Source organism: Eretmochelys imbricata, chromosome 14, assembly GCF_965152235.1.
Source record: "Eretmochelys imbricata isolate rEreImb1 chromosome 14, rEreImb1.hap1, whole genome shotgun sequence".
Taxonomy (NCBI): domain Eukaryota; kingdom Metazoa; phylum Chordata; order Testudines; family Cheloniidae; genus Eretmochelys; species Eretmochelys imbricata.
This window is the reverse complement of record NC_135585.1, coordinates 46,722,898-46,747,614: the sequence shown is the minus strand read 5'-3', so window position 1 is coordinate 46,747,614 and position 24,717 is coordinate 46,722,898. Positions and strand designations below refer to the sequence as shown.

The window sequence follows — 24,717 nt, the reverse complement described above, 5'->3', positions numbered from 1 at the left end:
TTGCTTAATTAATTCATTTTTTCACCTATTAATTTTCAAAGGGGTAGTGCAGGAGGTGGATGTATGTGCCCTGCCTTCCAGAGAGAACCAGTCAAGACAATAAAAGGGGGGGGGGGGGAGAGAGAGAGAGAGAGCAGCTGCACATGTGTGTAGCTGTGTTGTTTACGACACATGTACATTGTAACTGAACAACCCCGTCTGACAATTTAATAGTTTATTTAGTTAAGACAAATATTTTGGATTTCTTGAAATTCCACAGTTGAAATACAAATGACGTTATTTAGAGAAGTTAAACTTCAATATAGATTTGAGGGAAGAATAAAAATAAATGTAAATAATTCCATTTCTAAAAAGATGTTTAGATGCTTGATTTTGAAATACTGTTGAAATGTAAATTAAAATATTCTTGTATTTACACCTTGTTACAATAATATTTTCTAAATTAGAATAATCTTTTGTCTTTCCTATTTTACACTGAGATTTCACAGGGCTAGAAAATTCTGGCAGGAGTGAATGACCCCATCCCCCACCATCTGCTGCCCCTGGGGCAGGGGACGGGGCAAGGTGACGACTGGGGATTGCCAGGTGTCCAGTTTTTCACTGGACCCTCCAGTGGAAAAGGGAAACTGGCAGCGTCCGGTCAGCACAAAAACTCCAGTAGCTGCAGTAACTGCCCCCCCAGGGGGGTGGGAGGAGCAGCAGCGCTGGGGGGGCCGGTCTGTGCCGCGGGGTCACTGTCAGGGACCGAGATTCCCCCCGGCCGGAGCCGGGACCGGGCAGATGATCAGGGGAGCCACGTTTGTACCCCCAGCGTGGAGACCAGGATGGAAATAAGGGCGGAGCGTCCCGGAGAAGGTGTCAGTGAACGTGAAGAGATGGGACCCGTCAGTCACATTGTAAAACGAGACCTCGCCCGCCTCATAGTCCAGGAAAATCCCCACCCGGCCGGGCCGGACGCTCCTGGGGAGGGGGGTCCAGGGGGAGGTGGAGACCTCGTATCCCCCCTTCCTCAGCAACATGACCCAGTATCCATCCTCAGGTGATGCTGTGACCTTCCCCTTCCTGCTCACAGATTCCCTACAAACCCCCAGTTCCCAGCCTGCCTTGTCTCCCACCCCCACCTCCCAGTAACACCTCCCGCCCGCGAACCCCTCAGCGCCCAGGACACAGGCACAATAATCAAATCTCTCAGGCTTGTCGGGCAGATCCTGGCGTCTGTCTCCGTGTCTCACACGTTTCCGATCCCCAGACAGGACGAGTTCGGGATGAGCCGTGTCTGGATCCAGAGTCACGTCCACTGGGGAGAGAGTCACAGAGTCAGGGCCGGGGGCAGCGGCTGGTCACTGGGATCAAAGGGAAATTAACCTGCGTCCCCGTTAATCGCTGGGGGGGAGGTTGTTGCCTGAGGGGAGTCAGGGCCCCTCTGCCTGTGAGGAGACAACGGGGGTGGGGGAAAGGGCAGGAGGAGTGGGGGAGGGGTGGGAAGGTGTCACTGGGGGCGGGGGAGGGGAGGGGGGAGGCTGATGCTGGGAGAGGAAAGGGGAGGGGCAGGTGACAGGAGCAGAGGGGGGAGGGGTAGAGGGGTGGGGCAGGTGACAGGAGCAGAGGGGGGAGGGGTAGAGGGGAGGGGCAGGTGACAGGAGCAGAGGGGGGAGGGGTAGAGGGGTGGGGCAGGCACAAGGGCACTGTCGGGACAAGGGAAGGGGCAGGCACCATAAGAACGGGGGGGGGGGGGTGAAGGGCACGATCCCGGGAGCTGCAGGGGGTGGAGCCAGAGGGTGAGGGGAGGGGCAGAGGTAGAAATAAAGAGAAGGTGGCATGGATGATGGTGGCAGAGGGGCGAGAGGAGAGTGAGGTCAGTGGGGCAGAGGGAGGTAAGGGGGTAGGCACCAGGGAGGAAGGAGACAAGGGGAGGGTCAGTTGTTGGGGGGGCAGGGGGAAGGAGGGAAGGGGTCGGCACCAGAAGGGTGCGGGGGGTAAGGGAAAGGGTAGGTGCCAGGGGGATTGAGGGGGTTGAGCAGAAGGGCAGACACAGGGAGGGCAGAGGAGGGGAGGGACAAGCACCAGGGGGCAGAGAGAGGCAAGGAGAGAGGCAGGGGCAGGTGGATAGAGGGAGGTGTTAGGAGACAGCATTGGGGAGAGGCAGGTGCCGGGGGGTCAGAGTGGGGTTAGAGGAGGGGTGGGCACAGGGGGGTGAGGGAAGGGGTGCATGCCAGGGGTCAGAGAGGGTGGGGAGAGAGGCAGGAGCCAGGAGGGCTGAGGGGAGTTAGAAGGGCAGAAGCCAGGACAGCAGAAGAGGGTGAGGGGTGGGACGACCATCAGGGGGCAGAGGGGGTGAGGGAAGTGACAGGCACCAGGGAAGCAGATGGGAGTGAGGGAAGGGGTGGGAGACATGGCAGCAGAGGAGGGAAAGGGGAGAGGTGGATGCCAGGACATAGCGGTGGTGTGAAGTGATGGGTGGGCTCCAGGGTGCAGAGGATGTTTGGGGGAGAGGGGAAGGTGCCAGGAGGGAAGGGGGGGAAGGAGGGGGGTTTCCGGTGGGGCAGAGGTGGGTGGAAGGCAGGGGCACTTGGCAGGGAGGCAAAGTGGCGGGCAGAGGGGCCTAGGGAAGCAGAAAGTGGGTGGGAAGAAGGGGAGGGATGAGGAGGAGGGGTCCGAATAGATGCAGGGTCCAGGTGGGCACAGGGGTTTGAAAAGGGGAAGGGAGGGGCAGGAGCCAGAGGGGTGAGGGAGAAGCAGGCCCCAGGGAATCTCTCTTGCTTTGGGGTCATGTGTGGTTGGTTTCTCGCTAAGAGCAGGTTGGTGCTCGCCCCACACACACTGGGGGTGCAGCCCTGCCCCAAGGGGCGCAGCTGGGACTCTCCATGCTGGCGGGCCCCATGGGCACCACCTTCCAGCCAGGCAAACCCCACAGCCAGCCCCTCCCCTCTCCTGGCTGAGCCCGTCCGCCATGGGGCAGTGCTCTGGGTTGGGCTCACTGGGGCGGCCGTGCAGTGGAGGATTCTGGTGGGGGGGGGGTAAATACATACTAATAGGCTGTTGCTAATGAGGCCAGGGCAGTGGGGAGGGATCATTTCCCCACTTACTGTCCCCCCCTTTGGGGGAAGCTGCACCAGGCTCCAGTCCCAGTTCACATCCGCACAGCAAGTCTGCCCTGGGGGTTTCCACCGCTGCAAGGAAACCCCGGCAGACATGGCCTGAGACACTGGTGTGCCAGGGGCCGTAACCCCTCCCGTCACTGGGGTTATGGATCAATAATTACAGGGTGACTGGAGCAGGGGACCTGGACTCTGGGTCTCCCAGGTCAGGGCCTGACACACTGGGCTGCAGAGTCAGTCTCGCTCCCACGCTCTGGCCCAGTGCCCAGGGCAGTGTTTAGACACAGGGGGACGTCATCAGACCCCCAGAGCCCAGCAGCTCAAGCCCTCCTGGCATCCCACGGCGCGATTGAACTGGGGGCTCCCCGGTGGGGGCAAAGCCTGGAAGGGAAGCGGCGGCACCTTTCTGTTGATTGAAACTTGTCAGCAAACTCGACACGGATTCGCGAATAGTTTCTGTTGACCCGAAATATAATTTTGCAGCAAATAAACTATTTGTCCAAAACATTTCACCCAGCTTCACTGTAAACCTGTCTGAGCAACTGAGGAGCCCAAATCCCAGTGACTTGCAGTGAGTGACTCTCAACATCCCCAGACACGCACAGTTACGGGCAGGTCAGACTCAGGACATCAGCTATGAAACACTCCAGAGCTGCTATTTAATTTGCCCTGGGTAAAAAAATTCCCCCCGAGCCCCTGATCTCGCCCCCAAAATCAGGCTGAAAATGGAGACCCCCACAAATCAGCCTGAACTCTGCCCAGAGCGATTGTCCCATGGGCGATGCTGGTGGCACAGACCCTCTGCAGCTGCACCTGGGCGTCTCCCAGAGCAGACAATGGTCACAGAGACCGTCCCAGAGCCCCAGGGGCCCCGGTGTCTCCATCTAACGACTGCGCCAGCCACCCCCCTCGCTCTCATTAACCAGCCCTGGATCAGATGCGCCGGGAACTTTCAGACCCAGACTCTGGACACACTCTGGGTTCATGTACACAGCCCACGGCAGCGAGTCTCCGAACGGGGTGGACAGATTCAGGCTTGTGGGGCTCCCTCTTTGGCACTAAAAATAGCCACATAGACGTTCACGCTCAGGCTGGAGCTCAGGCTCTGAAGCCCAGCGTGGAGCCAGGTCTGCCCCTCACAGCGCAAGCGGGCAGATTGTCTGTGTCCACGTCCCCTTTACCCCATTCCTGGAACTGGAACAGCAGCCCCTGGGCCCCTCCCTTCACCCCCAGGGCAGGGGAGCGAGAGCCCTTGGCCTCCTGGGCAGTGGGGCCTCCCAGCAGCACCGATTCCTGGGTCAGTGAGAAAGTGTTTCCACCTGGAGAGCTCTGTGCACCCAGCAAATACACAGATGTGCCCGTGGATCAGGATCCGGGATGGTCCTCTCCCCAGGAGTGATGGAAGCTCCCTAAAAGTAGAGGGGCCTCCGGTGCGTGAACCATGGCCCTGCCTTCCCGTGTGGGTCCTTCTCCTGGAGCTCCAGCCCCGGCATCACCCCTTCTCCCTGAACCCCTGCCCTCACACAGCCCCTTCTCCCCGAGCCACAGCCCTCACACTGCCTCTTCTCAAGACCCCACCCCCACACCGCCCCTTCTCCCCAAGACTCCACCCCCGCACCGCCTCTTCCCCCCCAACACTCTGCTCCCAAGGTCGCTCCTCTCTGCCCCTTCCCGCCCCCCATCATTCGCCCTTACAGCCGGTAAAAAGTGGGAGACCTAGCCCTCCTATCAGTAAAAGTGATGGTGCCATGGTCTCCTGGCCCCTCTCTTCCAGTGCCATTTATTCACCCCCCCAACCCCGGGAGGAGAGGGGGCCTTGGGGCAGTGTCAGTGAGTGTCAGTGAGTTCAGTGCTGGGGGTACAAGTGGGGTTTACACCCCTCCCGCTGGAGCTCTGGGTATCGAGGGTACGAGGATGTCACAGCGGCCATGTGAGCCCCGCACTCTCCTGCCAACATGGCTCAGCCCTGACACCTGCTGGAGTGTCTCCCTGAGGAGAAACCGTCCCTGCGGCCCCTTCAGGCCTTGGCCTCCCTGCAGAGATGGCCAGTGAGGCTGCCGTTAACGAGAATTATGACATGAGCTCCTGTTCACTGGGAGCTGGACTCTGAGCCTGGGCTGGGATCGGTGACTGGGGAGTGAAAGGCCACAGCTGCCCTCACTGCCCCCCTGAACCAGCCCAGCGCCCCCAGCCATTTAGTACGATAACAGCGATGCTCACACCTGGTGACACCCCCAGTGCCCGCAGCGGCCAGGGCGAGGGCCTGTCCAAGGAACAATGGGTGCAAGCTGCAGCAAGGGAGACTGAGGCTGGAGATGAGGAAACACGTTCTAAGTCTCAGGGCAGTGAAGCTCTGGACCTGGTCCAAGGGAGGCTGCGGGATCCCCGTCACTGGAGGTTTGTAAGAACAGATTGGACAAACCCCTGCCAGAGATGGTCTAGGCCCTGCCCAGCACCAGAGGCTGGGCTAGGTGACCTCTCCAGGTCCCTTCCAGCCCTGCATTGCCATGAGTCTAGGTTACAGCTGTTCCTGGGGCGTGGTGTGTGGCACGTGGCAGAGTTAACACTGTTAGTGACCATAGCAGCTCAGCGTCCCTGCCAGGGGCCTGGGCTGGCATATGGCTGCCTGTACCCAGCTCAGCAGGGTGTTACTGGGCCATGTGGAGAGGACCTAGGGTTAGTACCTGTCCACAGGGTTGCCAGGCGTCCGTCCTTCACCACAAACCCCTCATCCCCAGGCCCACCCCAGAGCCCGCACCCCTCCCTCACTCTGAACCCCTCGGCCCCAGCCCAGAGCCCCTTTCTGCAACCCAAACCCCTCATACCCGGCCCCACCCCAGAGCCAGCACCCCCAGCTGAAGTCCTCACCACCCCTGCACCCAACCCCCTGCCCCAGCCCGGAGCCCTCTCCCACACCCTGAACCCCTCATTTCTGGCCCCACCTGGAGCCCACACCCCCAGCCAAAAGCCCATACCCCCCCTGCACCCCAATCCTCTGCCCCATCCTGGAGCCCTCTCCTGTACCCCAAACCCCTCATCCCTGGCCCCACCCCAGAGTCCGCACCACCAGCCGGAGCCCTCATCCCCCTCCCACACCCCAAACCCCTGCCCCAGCTCGGTGAAAGTGAGTGAGGGTGGGGGAGAGTGAGCGACGGAGGGAGGGGGGATGGAGAGCGGGAAGGGCAGAGCCTCAGGGCCAGGGCAGGGAAGGGGTGTTCGGTTTTGGGAGATTAGAAAGTTGGCAACCCGACCTGTCCAGGTTTTCCCAGGATTGTCCCTTTGTCCATGTCACTCTCCTGGGAAATCTGTGAGTCTGCCCAGGACGTGACAAGTCCCAGGTGTGTCAATGGCTGTAATGGGGGAGCTGCGGGGTGACCGTGCCTACGCAAAGGGAGCTCTGGGTCCAGAGTGCCTGGGAGCTGCAGAGACGGGGCAGCTCGGAGCAGTGAGTGAGATCGGGAGCTCAGGGCCAGCAGGGCCCAGTCACCCCTGTGCAGGTACCAGCTGCGGGGGTCACTGCCGGGGGCAGCGGGGTAGATCTGGCGCCATGTCCTGCTCGGTGAGGTTGGTACTTGGGGCAGTCCAGGAGCAGGAGCCTGTGGTGGCTGGTGCCTTCTCCCGGGATTCGGATGGGGAGACGGTGCCCGGGTGAGGGGACAGGTGATGTCCATGAAGCAGGCAGATTTCCTGTTTTGTTGTACCTCAGAGGTGGCGACCCAAACAGGACCCCCAGCGGTGTTTGTGTAACTGCCCTGGATGCCCCCCTCCCTCCCAGCTCTGTGTGGTAGGATACCCCGGAGTGCATGGACCCCTGGGCCAGTGGGGCTGCAATGTGTGTGCATGGCTCCTGGGCTCTCTGATCCCTGCTGGAGCGGCCCCGACTCCCCCAGCAGGCTCCAGGGCACCCACAGGATCAGGCAGCAGGCTGGGAGCAAACGCACACACAGCTCAGCCCCGGCTGTGAGGCAGAAAAGCTGCCACGTGGGCACAATTGGTTGTAACTGGGTCAGGGGAGTGTCACAAGCTGGTTATAAAAACCTGTCTGCCCTGGCAGTGGGGACAGGGCCTTCCTCCCCCCAAATCCAGGGGGACACTGAACAGCTCCTGTCTGGGCATGTTCGGGGAGAAGGAAATTGTGGGGGAAAGGGCAGGAGGAGAGGGGGAGGGGTGGGAAGGTGTCAGTGGGGGCGGGGGAGGGGACAGGCTGATGCTGGGAGAGGACAGGGGAGGGGCAGATGACAAGAGTAGAGGTTGGAGGGGCAGAGGGGAGGGGCAGGCACAAGGGCACTGGGGGGGGTAAGAGGAGCGGGCACCAGGAGGACAGAGGGGGGTGAAGGGAGGGGCAGGTTCCCAGGGGCTGCAGGGGGTGAGTGGACAGGTGGGCACCAGGGCAGAAGAAGGGGATGGACCCCAGGGGGCACAGGCAAGCAAGGGAAGGGGCGGGCACCAGGGGGAGAGGGATGTGAGGGAATGGGGGGGCTCCATTGGGGCAGGAGGAATCAAGGGGAGGGACTGATGCCAGGGGGTGGGGGGGATGAGGAGTGGAGCAGGTGCCAGGACCATGTGGGGGAGGGAATGGGCAGGCACCAGGGGGACGGAGCGATGCAGGAGCCTGGGGGCAAAGGGTCTGGCTAGGGCAGGGACAGTCAGCAGTGGGTGGAGGAGGGCAAGAGGAGGGGCAGGTGCCAGGGGGCTACGGGGGGGAGGGTGAGCAGAGGAGCATGTGCCAGGGGAGAAAATGGGATGATGGGAGGGGCGGGCACTGGGGAGGGGGCTAAGGGGGAAGGGGAGGGACTTGCATCAGGGCCATAGAGTGTGAGTGGGGGGCAGGACTGGTGCCAAGGGAAAGAGAAAGATGAGGGGAGGGGTGGGCACCAGGGGTCCAAAGGGTGGGATAGAGAAGGGGCGGGTGGCACTGGGGGATGGGGGGGGAAGGGAAGGGGCTTGCACCAGGGGACACAAGGCGTGAACAGAGGGGCAGGCACTAGGGAGGCAGAGGGGGAGTAGAAGGAGGGGCTGGCACCAGGGGAAAAGGAGGGGGTGGGAGAAGGCGCAGGTGACAAGGGGACAAAGAGGGGTGAGGGGTAGGACAGGTTTCAGAGGGACATGCAGGGGTAAGTGGTGGGGCAGACCCCAGGGGGCAGCAGTGGAGCGAGGGAAAGGGCAATCATAAAGGGGGAGAGGGGCATGAGGGGTGGGTGCCGGGAAGACAGAGGTGGGAGGAGGGAAGGGGTAGTCACCATGAGGGATGGGGGGGATGAGCAGAGGGGTAGATACAACGAGTGGAGAGAGGAGAGGGGAGGGCACTGGGGGGCAGAAAGTGGGGTGTGGAGAAGGGCACGCCCTATGGGCAGAGGGGTGTGGAGATGTGGGCATGAGGGGGGAAGAGAGAGGGGGAGGGGAGGGTTGGGACCCAGAAGTTAGGAGATGGGGAGGGGAGGGGCAGACACCAGGGGGCCCAAAGCCAGGCAAGGGAAGGGGTTTGCACCAGGCAGGCAGAGGGGGCAAAGGAAGGGGCAGGCACCATGGAGGCAGATGATAGCAATGGTAGAGATGGGCCTCAGGGGGGGCAGAGGAGGAGTGAACAGAGGGGCTGGCACCAGGGGACTAGCGGGGGGTGAGGGGTGCTAGTTTTAGGGAGGCAGAGAGTGACGGAAGGGAAGGGGGAAAAACTAAGCGGAAGGTGGCAGGGGAGGGGTTGCAAGGGAAGGGGCAGGCAACAGGGGGTGGGGGTGAGGGAAGTGGCTTGTACTGAGGGGAGAGGTGGGGGCCAGGGCGGGAGAAGGAGGGGCCAGAGAGGGGCGAGAAGAGAGGCAGGGCAGGTGGGTAGATGGAGGTGTTAGGAGAGGGGAATGGGGAGGGGCAGGATCCAGATGGTGAGAGTGGGGCTAGAGGAGGGGTGGGCACAGGGGGACGAGGGAAGGGAAGGGCAGGGGCCAGGTGGGCACAGGGGTAAGGGAGGAGCAGGAGCCAGGGGGCACAGGGGCATGAGGAGATTGGCAGGTGCCAGGGGACAGAGGTGGATGGAAGGCAGGGGTAGATGCCAGGGAGACAAAGGTGGGGAGAGGGGCAGGGTCCCAGGGGAGCAGCAGGAGTTTGGGGTGAGAGTAAGGAGACAGGATAGAGGCGGAGGTCAGGTGGGCACAGGAATTGAGGGAAGGGTAAGGGAGGGGCAGGTGCCAGGGGGATAGAGGGAGGTGAAGGGGGCAGGCCCCAGGGAATCTCTGTTGCTTTGGGGCGTGTGTGGCTGGTTTGTTGCTAAGAGCAGGTTGGTGCCATCCCCACACACACTGGGGGTGCAGCCCTGACCCACGGGGTGCAGCTGGGACTCTCCATGCTCAGACATGGGCAGGGTGTCTGGGCTCGCTGGAAGGGGGCAGGGTAGAGGGAGATAGGAGTTGAGGGGTGCTGGGGGGATTAGGGGCCATTGCTAATGAGGCTGGGGCAGTGGGGAGGGGAGGGGACATTTCCCCACTTGCTGCCCACTCCATCTGGGAGAAGCTGCACCAGGGGCCAGTCCCAGTTCATACCAGTGCAGCGCATCTGCACTCGGGGTTTGCAGTGGGGCACCGACATGGCTGAGACACTGCTGTGCCAGGGGCCAGAACCCCTCCCCTCACTGGGGTTATGAATCAGTATTTACAGGGTCACTGGACCAGGGGAGCTGGACTCTGGGCTGCCAGGTGCAGCCCGACCCACTGGCCTGCAGAGTCAGTCTCACTCCCACGCTCTGGCCTAGTGCCCATGGCAGTGTTTAGACACAGGGGGACGTCTTCAGCAGGAGAGATTGTGGGAGCCCCACACCAGACACCCGGAGCCCAGCAATTCCAGCCCTTACCTGGATTCCCACATTCCAATTCCTGCCCCACATCCCACGGCGGGATTGAACAGGGGGCTCCCCGCTGAGGGCCCAGCCATGGGGCTAAAGGCTGGAAGGGAAGAGGTGGAACCTTTCTCTGTTCATTGAAAGTACTCAGCAAACTCGACATAGATTCAGGAATAGTTTTAGTTGACCCAAAATATAATTTTTCAGCAAATAAACTATTTACCTCCCAAATTACACCCAGCTCTATTTCAAACGTGTCCCAGAAATTTAGGAGCCCAAATCCCAGTGACTTGCAGTGAGTGACTGTCAACACCCCCAGAACCGCACAGGTATGGCCAGGCCAGGCTCAGGACATCAGCTATGAAACACTCCAGAGCTGCTGTTAAATTTGTCCTTGGTAGAAAAATTTCCCCACGGGCTCCCATAGCTCTTTTACTGAAGGCTGCGGGGAAAAACATATGGCCAGTCGTAATTAGTGACACTAACAAGAAGCTAGTCTGAATGAAATAGACCTTGGAAGAGACTAGCTGCAGAGTTATGTGAATTCAGGGGACATCTTTACCTGGTAGTCGTGGACTATTTTTCCAGGTATGTAGAAAGAGTGTACTTGAAAGACATAACAGACCAGAGTGTTATAGAGCAACTGAAGTGCACTTTTGGTCATTTCAGGGTTCCAGAAGAACTTGTGACAGAGCATGGACCATAATTCACTGACGTAGAATTTAATTTATCCAAACAAAATATGATCTTCCTCATATTACGAGAAGCCCATATTACTCACAAGCAAATGGAGAGGCTGAGAGAGCTGCACAGACAGTGAAGAATATCCTTCAGCAGGAAGATCCATTCTTTGCTCTACTGAGTTACAGATCAACACCAATAGCAGCTACTGGATATAGTGCAGCACAGCTCCTGATGGGAAGACAGCTCAGAACTACCCTCCCAACTTTGGAAAAGAATCTATCTCCAAAGTTCCCAGACATGGAGAGAGTAGCCAAATCACATAAAAAGGCAAAAAGAGCTTGCAAACACTTTTACAACAGACATCACTCAGAAAACTACCGGGGCTAGAACCTGGTGACCATGTTTGTGTCAAACTGGATGGAGAAAAAGAATGGAATACTCCAGCTGTTGTAAAGAAAAAGAATTCAACACACAGGTTGTATGTGATCAAGGCCAAGAGAGGAGAGTTCAACAGAAACTGTCAACATCTACAGTTTGTTCCTTGGAAAGAACAATCAACTGAGCAAACTCTCCAGGTGGTGGATGCAGAACAAGAAGATGACTCAAGCATTCCAGACCGACCATAGTCAGTCGGTGGAACTAATGGATAGCCAGATGACCAAGCTGTTACCTGTTCGGGTCATGTAATTAGAAGACCAGTACCATTCAGAGACACCTAACAGACTGATCTGCACTGAACTTGAAAGACTGTACAATAATGTAAATATTATAAATTGTCGGAATGTAGAACTTAATGGGGGAGATGTAATGGAACGCTAAACTGTATTATGCTGTTCAACCACTAGGTAGCGCTGGGTGTAAACTACCATATTTAAGCTGACCTTAGCCATAGTTGGTAGAACATTAAAGGATTTTGTGATGAACACATCTGGTGTGTATCTGGCTGAGAGGGAAGCTCCGTAGCCAGCCCATATCTGCTACACAACCATCACACCAATGATGAAAGTCCAGTGCTATTGACTACCTCTGCTATGGCCAAAGAGTTGTTCTGAACTATGACATGCTGAAGACTATGGGGGATTTTACCCATGACATGAGCTATATAGAAAGTTGAGGAATCAAACTCCTGGACTCTTCATACTTCAATGACGAGAATAAAATTATGGCCAAGGGCCTTGCAGATTTCCTTGTGGCCGCAGGGCAGGAAGTACCCTCCACCTCACCCCGGCTGCAGAACATAACCAAGTGTCAGCCATGGTCAAGTCTACCTTTGAATACAGGTTGGCTCTCAGGGGTGTGTGTGTAGGGGGGAAAGATGGGAATGTGTCAAGAGCACTGGCCCTTTTACAGTAGTTAGGGACGAGACTACCTATGACAGGCTCCTGTAAGGGAGAACCAGCCAACCCAGACCAACCTGCAAGTAATTAAATCCCTAGTGGTGAGTTGGCAGCTAAATAGCTAATGAGCCTGATAAAGGGTGACCAGGCCACAGCTAAAGGGATCCTAGGGACAGGAAGCAGCTGAGGAGAGGAGCTCCCAGGAAAGCTCACCAGAGCAAGGAGCCTGGATGGGGTGATCCTAGAGCAGTGGTCCCCAAACTGTGGGTTGTGCCCCCCTCAAGGGTGTGGAGGAACATTTTGGGGACATGGCAGGTCCTGGACCAGCCCCCATGGATGGCAGAAAGGGAACGCCACCCAGCCCTGTTCTGCCCCTAGCTCCACTCTGGCCCCACCATAAGCCCCAGCTGCATCTCTGGCCCCAGCCTCCTCCACCGACTCTCAGCCCTGGTCCAGGCTGTGACCCCAGCTGCAGCTCCAGCCCCAACCGTGGTTCCACCCCTGGCCAAAGCCCCCAGCTCCCGGCCCCAACTCGGGTCCACTCCCAGCCACAGCCCCCGGCCCCAATTGCAGCCCCCTTCCTGGTCCTTCTCCTGACTGCAGTTCCCAGGGTTGGGGAGAAAACCAGGTAAGGGAGGGCATGACCAAAAAGTTTGGGGACCACTGTCCTAGACAGAGGAGCTCCCCTCAGGGGGAGAAGCTGCCAGAGAAGACAATGACAGCAGCAGCTGTAGCACGACAGAGCCCTGGAGAGCTGCCCCCGGCTGGAGAAAGTGGATGCAGAGAATAAAGGCACAGTCTGAAATGACCCCAGCTCCAGGAAGGAGGACTAGAGTCATCTGATTCCAGGATGGAAACTAATCCAAGCCCAGCTCTGGGAAGGAGGACTGAGGACTCCTGACTTGAGGACAGTGAGGAGCTTGAGTGAGAGCTGGAGGCTGGAGCAGAGTGAAGGAAAAGATTTTATTTTGGGGTTTACTTGGACTCAGAGCAGACCCCAGGAGGGGACATTTCTCTCAGATCTTTTGGACTGTGAGGTGTAATTTAACGAATGCTGACGAGGGTAAACTGAGGCAAGATGCTTGCCAAGACACCCTGAAACGGCTGAGGGTGGTATCAATAATAACACTCACTGCCCAGCTCCTAAGGTCTGCAGGACAGCACGGGGCCTTCCCCATTGCACACGGGGACGCTGGGGTGCAGGGATCCCTGGTTACTCTGCCCCACACATTCACCCAGCGACTCCCCCGAGCTGCCGGACCCGGGTCCCTGGGGTCAGAGCGTGGGCAGTCGAGCGGCAGTGACCGGCCGGGGCTGCTGGGGTGGGTGGCAGGAAAGGGTTAATCCCAGCGCGGTGGCGCTTTGCTGCCCGGCCCTGGCTGGTCTCTGCCCTCTGGGGGCAGCACAGGGCGCGTGTCTCTGAGCAGGTCCCTGCCCACTCGCCCGGCCACTTGCCCAGACCCAGAGAACCCAGGTGCCGGGGGAGGAGCAGCCCCAGCAGCGCCGCATTGGCCCTGGCACGGGCTGAGCCTGCGAGCGCAGCACCAGAGGCCGCGGCGGGGGGGGCTCAGCCATTGAGAGCAGCAGGGTCCCCCCCACCCGCAGGGGAGGGGTCGGCGCTGGGACAACAGGCCGGGCTGGGCCAGGGGCTGGGAGCTCTGGCAGCCAGCGCGGGGCCGGCACCAAGGGCCCTGCTGGAGACCCTGGGCCTGGCCAGCCGGGAGCAGCCAGCGAGTGACTCAGGGCCTGGGGCCCTGCCCAGGACGGGGTTTCCGGGGGGTGACAGGAGGCTCCCCAGGGGCTGAGGATCCCCTAGAAGGAGGCACGGAGGTGACTGGCTCAGGATCCCGACAGGCTCAGGGGCCAGGGCTGTGGAATGGCCCAGAGCCCAGCCGTGTTCAGGGACCGGTGGGCACAGACTGGGCTGGGCTGGGGGCAGCGAGGGGGCAGGGGAGCAGGGATGTGCTGGCTCCAGCCAGCCCCAGAGAGGAAGCTGCTTCCCCCACAGCCTGGGGTTCCTGCTCCCCGGAGCCCTGAGATCCTGGCCCTGCAGCCGGCACCCACTGCGCAGCCTCCATCGGCCGGGACAGACACACCCAGCTTGGCCCCTTCGACTGCCCCCTGCTGGGGGTGGGGGGTGGGAAGAGAGGAGCGGAGGGGGTAGGATGAAAGGGCCAGTTCAACTTTCAGAGACCGAGCTCACTGAACCTTCCCACTCCCCCTCTCCTCGGCCTTAGCTTCTTCTCTGTCCCTCCTCGCTGTCAGGTTTGTGCCTTTGCCCCCGGTCTCCACGCTGGGGTTGTGGGGAGGGGTTTGGATGGGGGCAGCTCACGCTCAGACACTGTGACAGGGTCACATTCTTGTGGGTGAGTCTCACTCACTGAGCAGCAAACCACTGACCCAACCTCACACTGGGCTGTGCTCAGAGCAGCCGAGGGGCCCGTAGGATTCAACTTGTTACCCAGTAACACACGGCCCAGGTCAGACCGCAGCAGCCAGACCAGCCCCTCCTCCAGCTCAGAAAGCTCAGCCAGCCTTGGCTAATCGGGGCTGGGGCAGAGTTGAACGGTGGCCACACAACACAGCCCTCACCTGTCCCAGGATAGAGGCACAGACACATCATCCGTTACTAGTCTGTGCAGCTCCCAGCACAATGGGCCCAGTCCAGGCCTCACAGCACCTGGCTCAGGGACACCCATTAACTCAGCCATGGAGGGGTCAGGATGTCAGAGTGATGGGGCCTGGTCAGACACCTGGGCAAGTACCAGCAGGTGGGTGCTAGGGTTGGCAACTCTCCTGGACCAGATGGACCGGATGCCATGCTGTGGCGATGGCATCCCCATTTGTGTCAATGACGTCCAGTCTGGGAGAGTTGGCAACCCTAGTGGGTGCGAATATCAGGCAAACTCTGCAGCACTGAGCACATCAGCCTCCAGCTATCACACAGCTCCAAGCCTGTCAGCTGGGTGCATGCGTGTCCTGGGGTCCCAGGCTCTGTACAGATCTCCAGCCACAATACAGTTGAATGTCCCAGTAGACGCCACTCACCTCCGAATCTCTTCAGCGCTTCCCTCATGTCAAGGGAAATTTTATACACGTTCTTCAGGTCAGTAGAAACGGCTTCTGGTGGTTGGAGTTTCATACTTTCATGCCTATGAAGAAAACATCCCATCATCACTCAGCTGCTCTGTGCACACATCACCGCAGAGCCGCTACCGAGGATATAAGTGCAATGAACATCGGAAACACACCTGCTCAATGTGCTTTTCACATCCTGGAAGGAGAAAGAGAATCAATGTGCTTAGTTAAAACCATGTGTAAAAACCAGTTAATTTTCACTCTGCAGATCAACCTTTCCCCTAGAAAACAAATCAACCTTTCCAGGCTTCACTGTTTTGTGGTAAAAATTCATATGGCATTTTGCATTAACACTTGTTTCATTTATGTAGGTGAGACAGGAATTTAGCTAAAGGGTTCTCCCTTCTAGGGACCCAACCCATCAGTATCTGTGTTTATTGACTGTGTTGCGGCCAATGCTCTGGAGTCAGAGCAGTGATGGGTTTAGCTCAGTATCATTTTTGTATCACCCATTTAATCTCCCATGGCCTCCCTGGATCTCCATGATGAGAATTCCCATCAAACATGATCTGCAATATTTTGGAACTGATGGAGCTTTTAGCCTCATGTTCTGTTTCTCAGTAAACCACAGAACACATTGACTCTAATTCTTGGGATCCAGACCCACAGATCTGAGTTATAATTCTGCATGGATGGGGAATTTTGATGCCATCTTACCGTTAGCAGCTCAATAACTGGTTGCTGACACTTCTCCTCTATCTCGGTGATCAACTGCTGCAGAGAGGAGCTTTGCTGGGAGAGTTTGGTGACATTATCCTGTAGTCTCTGCAGAGTCTCCCTCTCCTCCTCCTCCAGGCTCTGCAGAAGCAGCTGCTCCTCCTCTCTCAGCAGTGTGTGCAGTTTGTTAAATTCGCCTGCAATCATCTCTCTCTTGTTCTTCACTTTCCTCTGGAGAAAGAAAAATAGGAAAGGCACAGAGAAAACGTGAGCCAGATGTTGAGTTACATGGACTGGGCCTCTGTTCATGAAACAGGGGATATTAGATCAGTATCAGGTTTGTGAGGATATTTACTTCTTTAAGAAATGAACCATAAAGGGTTTGTTTTAGTTCAGAGTCAATATGGCCAGTTCCGTAGCGGGGTTGTCTAGGGTGCTTTGTAAAGATGCAGTATGTTATTGCGGGTGGCAGGGGATGGCCATAGTGGAGTGGAGAGAAATCGAGGGAACAGGAGGGATTCACAGTGGGCTGCACAGGGCGTCCATGGGGGGATTTGGGTGCCCAGTGCTGGGCACTCAGATACCTAGGGGAGCCGTCACAGCGGGATGTGGGTGATGCTCGTTCTTTGACAACCTGCTCCCAGGGCTGCAATGTTCAGGACCTATGGCCAGTGCTAACAGCCCTTTGGGTGCCATCCTGGGGCTCACATGGGTGTTGGGAACCCAGGGTATTGTCAGAACTGGTTTTGGCCTCACCCAGCCTGGCTGAGTGCCCCATGCCCATGTGTACAGTGACCAGCCAGTGACTTCCTCACCCCCCAATCCCCCACCCCCCATGCTCTCTGCAGGGATTTCACTGGAAAAGGCAGGCGGACCAGAACAGACATTTTGTCCCATGGGTTCATCACCTGGCTACAGACAAGCACAGGTAAGGTCACAGTAACGGTAGCAGGTGCCTGGGATGAAGTGGCCATGTGATGGCAAGAGAGGCTGTGAAGTGGCCGAGCACTGCCTGGCTTCACACTGACCCGCTCCCGGCTCTGCTCACTCAGGGGGTGGCCACACTGCAATGGAGGAGTGAAGGCAGCACATGAAGACACACCCCAGCTTGCTCGGGTGCTGGTAGCAGTGAAGCCACAGCAGCAGGGGCTGTACAAGCCCACCCAGCCGCCTGGGTAATGACTCGGGCAGCTCGCCCGCAGCTAGCTGTTGGCGCCGTGTAGACACCCCCCCGGGGGCAGATTTTCCACAGAGCTCCACACCCGCCACTGGGTTCGATGCTCAGAGGAGCTCAGCTCCCAGCATGCCCCCAGCCCAGCCAGCTGAGCGAATCTGAATCTCACCCATCGGGTAAATCCTCCCCCCAGCTCTCGTGTCTGGCCCAGGCACTGGGCAGATGCACTGCAAGGACTGTGTGGGAGGATGACGAAGGAACAATCCCTGTGCCCTCCAGGCTGCAGAGACACTGTGGAGCTATTTCACGGAGGCCCCTGAATCCCCCCGCCTGCAGGAGGGAAACAGGGTCTGTGTCTTAGTGAAAACACTGCACGCACTATTGAGAATTTGCCCCATTAGAGAGCATTGGGGTGAGTTTGCACCAACTCACTAGGCCCTGGAACTGCCCCTCCTCTGCCACGTACAGGAGCTGCTGTGCTGAGACCCCCCACCAGAGACACAGCCTGATCCTGCTGGCACCAAGCCTGTGTCACGGGGCAAGCAACCAGAGCAGGTTCATACCCTCGTCCTGGAGCTTCACAGCTCCTTCATCCCTGGGAGCGTTGCAGGGAGAAGGGCTCAGGGAGGGATAAACCCGGACACACCTGCCACTCCGTGGTTTTTTCCTTCTCTTTAGATGTCAGCGCCAGGGCCTCCTCCAGCTCCTTCCTCATAGGGTCCAGGGCTCCCTGGAGTTTCTCCTGCAGGGACATCGCGTACAATAAACAGCCGTTAGTCTGCCTGTCTGATGGGTGGAGAGTATCATAGAATCATAGGGTTGGAAAGGACCTCAGGAGGTCATCTAGTCCAACCCCCTGCTCAAAGCAGGACCAATCCCCAACTAAATCATCCCAGCCAGGGCTTTCTCAAGCCTGACCTTAAAAACCTCAAAGGAAGGAGATTCCACCACCTTCCTAGGTAACCCATTCCAGTGCTTCACCACACTCCTAGTGAAATAATGTTTCCTAATATCCAACCTAGACCTCCCCCACTGCAACTTGAGACCATTGCTCCTTGATCTGTCATCTGCTACCACTGAGAACAGTCTAGATCCATCCTCTTTGGAACCCCCTTTCAGGTAGTTGAAAGCAGCTATAAAAATCCCCCCTCATTCTTCTCTTCTGCAGACTAAATAATCCCAGTTCCCTCAGCCTCTCCTCATAAGTCATGTGCTTTGGCCCCCTAATAATTTTTGTTGCCCTCCACTGGATTCTTTCCAATTTTTCCACATCCTTCTTGTAATGTGGGGCCCAAAACTGGACACAGTACTCCAGATGAGGCTTCACCAATGCTGAATAGAGGGGAATGATCACGTCCCTCTATCTGCTATCAATGCTCCTACTTATATAGCCCAAAATGCTGTTAGCCTTCTTGGCAAGAAGGGCACACTGTTGACTCATATCCAGCTTCTCGTCCACTGTCACCCCTAGGTCCTTTTCTGAAGAACTGCTCCCGAGCCACTCGGTCCCTAGTTTGTAGCGGTGCATGGGATTCTTCCATCCTAAGTGCAGGACTCTGCACTTGTCCTTGTTGAACCTCATCAGATTTCTTTTGGCTCAATTCTCTAATTTGTCTAGGTCCCTCTGTATCCTATCCCTACTCTCCAGCGTATCTACCACTTCTCCCAGTTTAGAGTCATCTGCAAACTTGCTGAGGGTGCAATCTATGCCATCCTCCAGATCATTAATGAAGATATTGAACAAAACCGGCCCCAGGACCAACCTTTGGGGCACTCCGCTTGATACCGGCTACCAACTAGACATGGAGCCATTGATCACTACCCATTTAGCCCGACAATCTAGCCAGCTTTCTAGCCACCTTACAGTCCATTCATCCAGCCCATGATACTTCAACCTGCTGGCAAGAATACTGTGGGAGACCATATCAAAAGCTTTGCTAAAGTCAAGAAATAACATGTCCACTGCTTTCCCCTCATCCACAGAGCAAGTTATCTCATCATAGAAGGCAATTAGGTTAGTCAGGTATGACTTGCCCTTGGTGAATCCATGCTAACTGTTCCTGATCACTCTCCTCGAAGTGCTTCAAAATTGATTCCTTGAGGACCTGCTCCATGATTTTTCCGGGGACTGAGGTGAGGCTGACTGGCCTGTAGTTCCCAGGATCCTCCTTCTTCCCTTTTTTAAAGATGGGCACTACTTTAGCCTTTTTCCAGTCATCCGGGACCTCCCCCGATTGCCATGAGTTTTCAAAGATAATGGCCAATGGCTCTGCAATCACATCTGCCAACTCCTTTATCACCCTCGCATGCAGTGCATCCGGCCCCATGGACTTGTGCTCGTCCAGCTTTTCTAAATAGTCCTGAACCACTTCTTTCTCCACAGAGGGCTAGTCACCTCCTCCCCATATTCTGCTGCCCAGTGCAGTAGTCTGGGAACTGACCTTGTTCGTGAAGACAGAGGCAAAAAAAGCATTGAGTACATTAGTTTTTTCCACATCCTCTGTCACTAGGTTGCCTCCCTCCTTCAGTAAGGGGCCCATACTTTCCTTGACCACCTTCTTGTTGCTAACATACCTGTAGAAACCCTTCTTGTTACTCTCAACATCCCTTGCTAGCTGCAACTCCAGGTGTGATTTGGCCTTCCTGATTTCACTCCTGCATGCCTGAGCAATATTTTTATACTCCTCCCTGGTCATTTGTCCAAGCTTCCACTTCTTGTAAGCTTCTTTTCTGTGTTTAAGATCAGCAAGGATTTCACTGTTAAGCCAAGCTGGTCACCTGCCATATTTACTATTCTTTCTACACATCGGGATGGTTTGTCCCTGTAACCTCAATGAGGATTCTTTAAAATACAGCCAGCTCTCCTGGACTCCTTTCCCCCTCATGTTATTCTCCCAGGGGATCCTACCAATCAGTTCCCTGAGGGATTCAAAGTCCGCTTTTCTGAAGTCCAGGGTCCGTATCCTGCTGCTCTCCTTTTTTCTTTTTGTCAGGATCCTGAACTCGACCATCTCATGGTCACTGCCTCTCAGGTTCCCATCCACTTTTGCTTCCCTTGCTGATTCTTCCCTGTTTGTGAGCAGCAGGTCAAGAAGAGCTCTGCCCCTAGTTGGTTCCTCCAGCACTAGCACCGGGAAATTGTCCCCTACGCTTTCCAAAATCTTCCTAGATTGTCTGTGCACTGCTATATTGCTCTCCCAGCAGATATCGGGGTGACTGAAGTCCCCCATGAGAACCAGGGCCTGTGATCTAGTAACTTCTGTTAGTTGCTTGAAGAAAGCCTCATTCACCACACTCCTAGTGAATTGTTAACAATGCTGATATTTAAAGGATCATCCCCAGGCACCTGAGCCCACCCCCCACTGAGGGACTGGGGCCGTTCACAACTCTCTGAGCCGCTGTGCCCAGCTCTCTGCATCCCCTACATCTGGGTCAGTTCTGAGGTTTTCTTCACAACCAGAACAGCTGGAGAGTCAGTTTAACACAAAGTGAAAGCTGAGAGCCCGGAGAACACGGCAGTCGCAGAGACGTGCCAGCACTTCCCGGCTGTCTCTGAGCCCTGTCAGTGAGCGCAGAGGCTTGGGCCTGGTCTTAACCTCACACTTAGGACGCCCTGGCTACTTGGTTGTAGCGCTGGAGCTGTGCAGCTCAGACATCTGTAGCTTAGGCAAGGCCTGCGAGTTCCTGGGGCAGAGAAGCAGCTCAGTGGACGAGGGACTTGGAGCAGAAATCTGGGACAATCTGGGCCAAACTGAGTGTGTCAGTGAGTCTGGTCCCTGTGGGGAGGGAATTCAGGCCATTTCCCTCCCTTCCTTCTGCAACCCTGGGCAGGGCCCTGACATCAGCCCATGTCCTCCCCTCTCTCCCGGGGTGCAGGCAGGGAACCTCAGCAGCGTCTCCTCCCCGGCCTCCGACTCTCCAGCGCAGATACAGCCCCAGACAGGGAACGAGAGCACGAACATGTTTCCTTAATGTGGTTCCAGAACCACATTGTCCCACCCACGCTGCCAAAACCCAACTGGGTTAGAGTGCAGATGGCCCTAAGCTTGTCAGACAATTATAATGCTATGGTGTGTGTGACAGGTTGGGTCACAGAAACTCCCTCAGGACTGTCACTAGATTTGCTTGGATACTACTGAGAACAAACCCCCTTGCCAGAAAAGGGTGCCCACCACTCCTGTCTTGCTCAGCTGGACACACCAGTCGGCTCCAGCACAGACCAAGAGGTTGGGCCACACCCCCCTGCAGTTCACACAAACGGAGATTCACTCAGCCCAGGGGCTTCTCAGTTAACAAGGACTTTCCCAACGCCCAGTGTTCAGTCTTTCAGGGAGCCTAAACCCCAAATAAATCCAGTTTACTCTGCATAAAGCTTATACAGGGCAAATTCATAAATTGTCTGCCCTCTATAACACAGAGAGATATGCACAGCTGTTTGCTCCCCCAGGTATTAATCACTTATTCTGGGTTTATTAATAAACAAAAGTGATTTTATTAAGTATAAAAAGTAGGATTTAAGTGGTTCCAAGTAATAACAGACAGATCAAGGTAAGTCACTAAGTAAAATAAAGCACCAGGGGTGGAAGTAGATGCCGGGACTTACCAGCGCTCCCTGCACCAGGCCCGGCATCCTTAACAAGGCTCTGGCCCCCTGGAAGGGGTAGAGCCTTGGGGCAGAAGGGCCAAGGGGGCTCCGCTTCCCACCGCTGGTGAATGCACGGGGGTGGGGGGGTTCCATTCCTTCCCCCAACCCCCTCCCCTGAGTGACGTGGCTGGGGGCGGGCCACTCTGCTTCCCGCCAGCTGCAGTGAGTACAGGGGAGCGCCCGACCCCTGCTGCCAGGCCCCCTGCTAATCCCTCAGGCCGCCCTGGGCCCCGCAGGGCCCCCCAAAGCCGGGGCCCAGGGCAGCAGCCCCTTTTGCTCCCCCCTATCGGCAGCCCTGCTGGCAGTGCTTTAACCTTGCTACTGCGGCCGTGCTGCTGGAGCCTACCGGCAGGGCCGCTGACAGGGGGAGCAAAACGTCCAGCCCGCACCAGCCCACTTTCACCTCCGCAAAGCACTCTGGTGGCCAGTTTTCACAGTGGGATAGCTACAAACCGTGCTGCTCTCTGTGTGGATGCAAGAGCTGCTAGCGGGAATGTGCTCTGCCTGCACAAGGAGCTAGTGTGCACATACAACAGCGGCTTTAATTAAAGTGGCATAACTGTTGCCAACAAAACTGTGTAGTGTATACAAAGCCTAAGAGCTGACAATCACTAAGAGCAGGGGAGAACCTCAAGAGACTGATCCTATAGAGCTTATAGTAGAGAAGCAGGTAACTGCTGGTGGGGCGGCCAGTGGAGTGGACCAGTTGGGTACATGGCAGGGTGCTAACTCACAGGTGACACGGAGGAGCAAGCAAGGTGCCTTCTTACACCCCTCCACCAGGTGTACCTCGGAGTCTTCACTAACCTGGGACAACCACTGTGAGTAGGGTGTGGTGAGGGACTTGTTAAAGGATCTTTTGGTTGTAGAACTAAAAAACCGGAGGCAGAAGACACTGCCCCTCACACCCTGGGGTGGGTGTTTTGCTCACGGTTTTATGTTTATGAATCCCGCGTGTGGCATTTTCCTTAATTAATGCCGGGTGCCTTCCCTCCTCTCATTTAAAGTTTCTTTCCTACGATAGGCACCAACTCTGTGGGTGCTCCAGGGCTAAAGCAACCAAGGGGAAAAAAAGAGTGGGTGCTCAGCACCCACCAGTGGCCCTGTGATCAGCTCCTTCCCCTTCCTCCCAGTGCCCACTGCCCACCGTGGATCAGCTATACGGCAGTGTGCAGGAGGCATGGGGGGAAGAGGGCAGAGGGAGGGCAGGGTGCGCTCGGGTGAGGGGGCAGAATAGAGCAGGAAGAGTTGGGGTGGGGGTGTGGTCTTGGGGGAAGGGATGGAGTGCGGGCAGGGCCTGTGCAGAGTGGGGCTTGAGCACCCCAGGGAAATGGGGAAGCTAGCACCTGTGTTTTCTACACTCAGACTCTGTGCTTTAGAGAGAGGAAGTATTGCCTCTCAGAGGCGCACAGGGTGGGGTGGGATTTGCCCAGGTTACTGGGTTAGGGCTCGAGCTGGTTCTGTGTTGTCATGCTGAAAAGGAACCCCTAGATATTGAACCCAGCCTTTCTTGCTTCCTACTCCACCTGGCAGACGGGTTACAGGTGCACAAAGAGCCATCAGCCCTGTTCTCTCTATCAGGCATTGAAACGTGCATTGTTGGGGCAAAAATGTCTGGATCTTTTTCCGTTACCCACAACCCCCAGTTGCTCACCCCTCTGAAAACCAGGCCCCTTTCATTTAGGTGCCTAACCTTAGGCAGCCAGGTGTGAAAGTTTGTCCTTGGACTGAGAGGACAATAAACCTGGTGTCCTTAAGGGATTTAATTAAGCAAAGTCAACAGTATTTCCTACCTTGTACTCCTGGGCAGCCTCCTCAATGGGAACCACAGTGTGAGATTTGTGGTCCCGGGATTTCTCACACACCAAGCAAATGGTTTCTCCATCCTCCTCACAGAAGAGTTTGAGGCGTTCCTCGTGTCTCTCACACAGATCCTCCTTTTGCCCTTTTTCTGGTTTTAACTCCAGTTGTTTGAGCTTTTGTACGATGTTGTTCAGCTGGGCGTTGGGCTTGAACTCCCCTTTCTGGAACTGGGCTCTGCACTGGGGACAGCTCAGGGGTGTCCCCGTTCCCTTCTCCTCACTGTACTGGGTGATGCAGGCTCGGCAGAAGTTGTGCCCACACGCTGTAGTCACCGGCTCTGTCAGATACCCCAGGCAGATGGAGCAAATAGCTTCCTCTTATATGTCCCCTGTTGTAGCTGTAGAGGCCATGGCAGCTGGGTGACTGTCTGTTCTCTCTGCCCTTTGCAGGCAGCCAGCAGCCCAACTAGCCACACACGCAGGCAACCCAAAAGCAAAAGGAAAAAATATCAGCAAGCAGACTTTTAAAGCTTTTTTTAGCAGATTGTGCAACCGGGAGCCAATCACGTGCTCCAGCAGGATATTGTACCCCCGCCCCCCCTCCTCCCCCCAAAAGAGGCAGAAGCCACAGCCCCAAAAGGCCCCCGAACAAGCAACTTAAAGAAATGAATAGGCAATTATGCACAGAAAGAAGCCTAAATAGACTTACTGGGAGCAGTAGTGATAAAAGTTACCACAGTCAGGTGACAGGTTTCAGAATAACAGCCGTGTTAGTCTGTATTCACAAAAAGAAAAGGAGTACTTGTGGCACCTTAGAGACTAACCAATTTATTCGAGCATAAGCTTTCGTGAGCTACAGCTCACTTCATCGGATGCATACTGTGGAAAGTATAGAAGATCTTTTTATACACACAAAGCATGAAAAAATGGGTGTTTGCCACTACAAAAGGTTTTCTCTCCCCCCACCCCACTCTCCTGCTGGTAATAGCTTATCTAAAGTGATCACTCTCCTTACAATGTGTATGATAATCAAGGTGGGCCATTTCCAGCACAAATCCAGGGTTTAACAAGAACGTCTGCGGGGGGTGGGGGTGGGGGTGTGGGGGTGGTAGGAAAAAACAAGGGGAAATAGGTTACCTTGCATAATGACTTAGCCACTCCCAGTCTCTATTCAAGCCTAAGTTAATTGTATCCAATTTGCAAATGAATTCCAATTCAACAGTCTCTCGCTGGAGTCTGGATTTGAAGTTTCTTTGTTGTAATATCGCAACTTTCATGTCTGTAATCGCGTGACCAGAGAGATTGAAGTGTTCTCCGACTGGTTTATGAATGTTATAATTCTTGACATCTGATTTG

General features: G+C 56.2%; 1 pseudogene across 1 annotated transcript; it reads right to left on the bottom strand.

Annotated features, from left to right (window-relative positions):
- Positions 1–259: 259 nt before the first annotated feature.
- LOC144274409 (E3 ubiquitin-protein ligase TRIM39-like) lies at positions 260–23,772 on the bottom strand (annotated as a pseudogene). Its single transcript, XR_013347871.1, has 6 exons — positions 23,353–23,772; positions 17,561–17,656; positions 15,741–15,971; positions 15,197–15,219; positions 14,994–15,097; positions 260–1,297 (listed from the first exon to the last, which is right to left on the bottom strand). The product of XR_013347871.1 is annotated as an E3 ubiquitin-protein ligase TRIM39-like (transcript).
- Positions 23,773–24,717: the final 945 nt, after the last annotated feature.